The sequence below is a fragment of the Octopus bimaculoides genome, chromosome 6, assembly GCF_001194135.2.
Source record: "Octopus bimaculoides isolate UCB-OBI-ISO-001 chromosome 6, ASM119413v2, whole genome shotgun sequence".
Lineage (NCBI taxonomy): Eukaryota > Metazoa > Mollusca > Cephalopoda > Octopoda > Octopodidae > Octopus > Octopus bimaculoides.
In genome coordinates this window covers 111,225,469-111,229,805 of record NC_068986.1, presented here as the reverse complement: position 1 = coordinate 111,229,805, position 4,337 = coordinate 111,225,469, and positions in this window count along the sequence as shown.

Sequence of the window (4,337 nt, the reverse complement as noted above, 5' to 3'; positions counted from 1 at the left end):
ATATGTGTGTGTGTGTGTGTGTGTGTGTGTGTGTGTATGTATGTATGTACGTATGTTTGTATGTATTACGTTTCCAAAAGAAATTCAAAACAACTGAATACGTATCAGAATACACTTGTATGTATACATATCTAGTAAGCGTATACACATGTGAGTGCGTATATATATATATATATATATATATACATATATATTTATGCATATATAATATATATATATAAGCGTGTGTGTGTGTGTGTGTCTGAGCGTGAGTATGTCCATACACGCACACACACACGCGCACGCACACATGCACACATTTACTAATATAGATTTTATATTTTTCCACTTATTTGTATGTAAATATTTTCGAGATATTTTCATTTAAAATTCAAGCCATCATAATTTTATTATTGCATCTGACACTGCATAGGTTTCTTATGTGTTTGACCCTCAGGTGATTCGGATCAATACCGCGGTTAATTTTACATTATTAACCAATCAAATACAGTTTTTGCTTATAACGTAAAAAAAAGAAAAACAAAATCGAAAATAACGAAATAGACTACAAGAAAAAAATAATAAAAAAACCATGAAAACAAACACAAAATCCTTCAGAGATAGTAAGGCAATCTTTAATACGACTGCTTGCAAGAGCCAGTCTAGTTTATGTCTTCGGGCATATAACAGAGTAATGTTTGAAATCCTCCAGTCAAGGGTAATGAAGCAACCAATTGTATTGCTTCTTCTACGTCTGCAAGCGACACTTGTGTATAATCCATTCGATGGAAACCTATTGGTTCTCTTTTAATTTTACGATATTGACTATGTTGAGTGGCTTTTCTTGCCGCTAGCTATCGTCTATTGATACGAAACTGTATTCTCCTACCGGATGTTTCGTCAGCGGAACTCACTGATTACATGGTGAGAGAATACACTTCCCAAACCTCGTTTCCTGTGAGGGACACCTAGAAATAATCTGGAAAAATATTCAATACTTCTGAAAGCATCACAAAACTATCATTCATATGTATCTGAAGTGTTCCTAACTGTATACCTTCCTATATATATATACAGATATGTGTGTGTGTGTGTGTGTGTGTATGTGTAAATGCATGTGTGTGTATGCGTGTGTGTATGCGCGCGCGCGTGTGTGTGTGTGTGCATCTCTATGTATATAGATAAATATAAGTATTTAGACGTCCAGGTAGAGATATTCCTTTGGACAGATACACATGTATACAAAAATACGCACCCTACCACTCTCATGCGAGAAAACAGGCACTTACACACAAGCACAGACAAACATACTCACACACAATCCCACGCACGCATCCGCCCACCCAAACACACACAAACACACACACACACATACATGTATATATATACATATGTAAATATATATATATATACATGTATATCTTTACGTATATGGCAATATAGATACATGCGTTCATGTATGTGGCGTGTGTGGTGCATTTGTAAATGTGTGTTAGTTTAGCGAAGATGAGGAAGAAATGGTGCATATAAAATATTTTTTGTAGGTGCGATTGTGTTGCGTTACTTCTCCGACGTCCGTGAATATCCTTGATTACGTAATTGATTTCGGATATCTCAGATATATATATATATATATATAAAGAGAGTGAGAGAGAGAGAGAAGGTGAGAGACGTACAATCTCAGAAACACACCCACATACGTATATATATATATGTATGTATACGTATGTGGGTGTGTTTTCGAGAGTGTAAGGCTCTCTGACTCCCTTTCGCTCTCTATTCATAGATAGGTAGATAGACATTAAATAACTTTATTAAAGCATGTGGTATCACCTCCTACACACATTCATTTATTTGTTGTGTATGTACACACACACATAAACCCACCTACACGCACACACGCACACATACATATAAACGCACGCTCACGCACGGACGCACACACACATATATATGCATGCATATACATACATTTGTATATGTATATATATAGATTTATTTATGTATATATATATATATATATATATATATGTACGTGTGTGTCTATATATATACATGTATATATATGCATGCATATATATGGATAAATATATGCATATATATTTATCCTTTCTCTCTCTCTCTCTCTCTCTCTCTCTCTCTCTATATATATATATATATATATATATATATATATATATATATATATATATATATATATATATAGTTATGTGTGATGTGTGTATATATAAATATATATTTTTCTTTTAATATATACATATATATATATACATTTATAGATAGTTAGATAGAGAGAGAGTGAGAGATACGCATATCAACATATATATCTGCTTAAATACAAATGTGTGTATATATATATATGACTGTATGTATGTACGTAAATATATACATTTATAAATATGTATACACATATATCTATATACATATATATGGAATGACATGCAAGTTGTATTTGCCAACAGCAGAACAAAACCGTGTGAATACACTTCATTTTCTTTCTGCCTCTCTCTCCTTGTCTCTCACTCCCTTCCCTTTTCTCCCCCCCCCCGCCGCGTTTTTATCCAGGTGTTTCTCTGCGTTGCTTTGTCCGTGTTCCTGACTGTATGTATGCATTTATGGAAATGTCTTCGCTTATTCCATTATATATCATACAGTATTTAATTTGTTTTCTTTCCCTCATGGATCTATCCTCATGTCTCTCCGTCAAACTAGTTTTCCTTACAAACAACCTCTCCCACACAAGTAAATGCATACACATACCAATGCTCTATGTTTACACACGTTTCAATTTTTCTCATATTTTTTAGTCTGTCTGTCTATTATCTACGTATATGTCAACCTGTCCTTACACTTATATCTCTATATTCGATTCATATTAAAATTAGCGGACGCTCTCGAGATAGAAGCATTCAATATTGCAGATTATAAAAAGAGCCTGTGGGGAAGTGGTTTGAAAAGAAGGAGGGTAAATAACAGCTTTTGTAATGAATAAGATTGTCAACTCAACTGCAACCTCTTCCACGCATCTGATCTATAGATTCTCGGGCTTCATGTGTGGCTGTTACGTGTGGATTTTCTATGAGCAGGCGGCTTTTCTCTGGGCTAGATTACTTCATGTAGGTTTTAATAAAAGACCGGTCATAACTTCGTAAAATTCGTTAAGCGTCACTGATTACTGTTGTCTGTGACATCTTATCACACGCTGACTGGTTTTACACCCTGTTTGCCTCCTTACTTATATCGCTGGCGCTAATAAGCATGGTCACATGTTCCATATGCGATTTCCTCACATACCACGCCTTCTTTAATTCAGCCATCATCCATTCAGCGGTCGAGGTAAAGGAATCGTCATCGTCTTTCGAATATGAAGGAAAACATGACAAGGATGTCTAATACAGTATGAAGATCAGTGCTGCAGACGAATTCCTTTCTGCCATTTGATTCTATTGGTTTTACGCAGCCACTTCATGCCAAAGTTGAAACTCTGTTAGCTGTGTGGTAAGAAGCTTCCTTGCCAACCACGTGGTTCCGAGTTCAGTTCCGCAACCATGTAGCACCTTGGGCAATTCTCTTCTACAATAGCCACGTGCCAACCAATGCATTTGGTGCATTGGTAGAAAGAAACTGGAAGAAGCCCGTCCTATGCACATTCACACACATATACGTATGTATATATTTGTGTCTGTGCGTGTGTATCTGTGTTTGTACCCCCACCGTCGCTTGACCACCGATGCTGGTTTCCTTCTATCCCCGTAAATTAGCGGTTCGACAATAAAGGCCGGTAGAATAACCACTAAGCTTACAGAGAATAGTTTCCAGGATCGATTTCTTCGACTAACACTCTTTAAGGCGGTGCTCCAGCATGACCGCAGTGAAATGACAGACGCGAGTGAAAGCATAAAGTAACATATAAAGAATATACATACATAAATATATATGCGTGTATACAAACATATATACATACATATATACATATATATATATAAATTTATTTATGAGGGTAGAAATTGATATTAATCAATTTGAACCAGTGGTCTAGCATATTAAAAAAATCCGAAGATTAAAATTATATTACATACAAAAATAAGAGAGATGACCAGCAAAAGTGGACTCCTATATGCTAGAAATAGATGCCGAATCATATAACCACGAAAAAAATATATGTTCTCAGTAAAAATTCAGCGACACAACAGACTGTAAAAGGGCAAGACAAATATGTATTGCCCTTTTACAGTCTGTTGTGTTGCTGAATTTTTACTGAGAACATATATTTTTTTCGTGGTTAGATGATTCGGCATCTATTTCTAGCATATAGGAGTCCACTTCTGCTGGTCATCTCTCTTATTTTTGTATGTAAT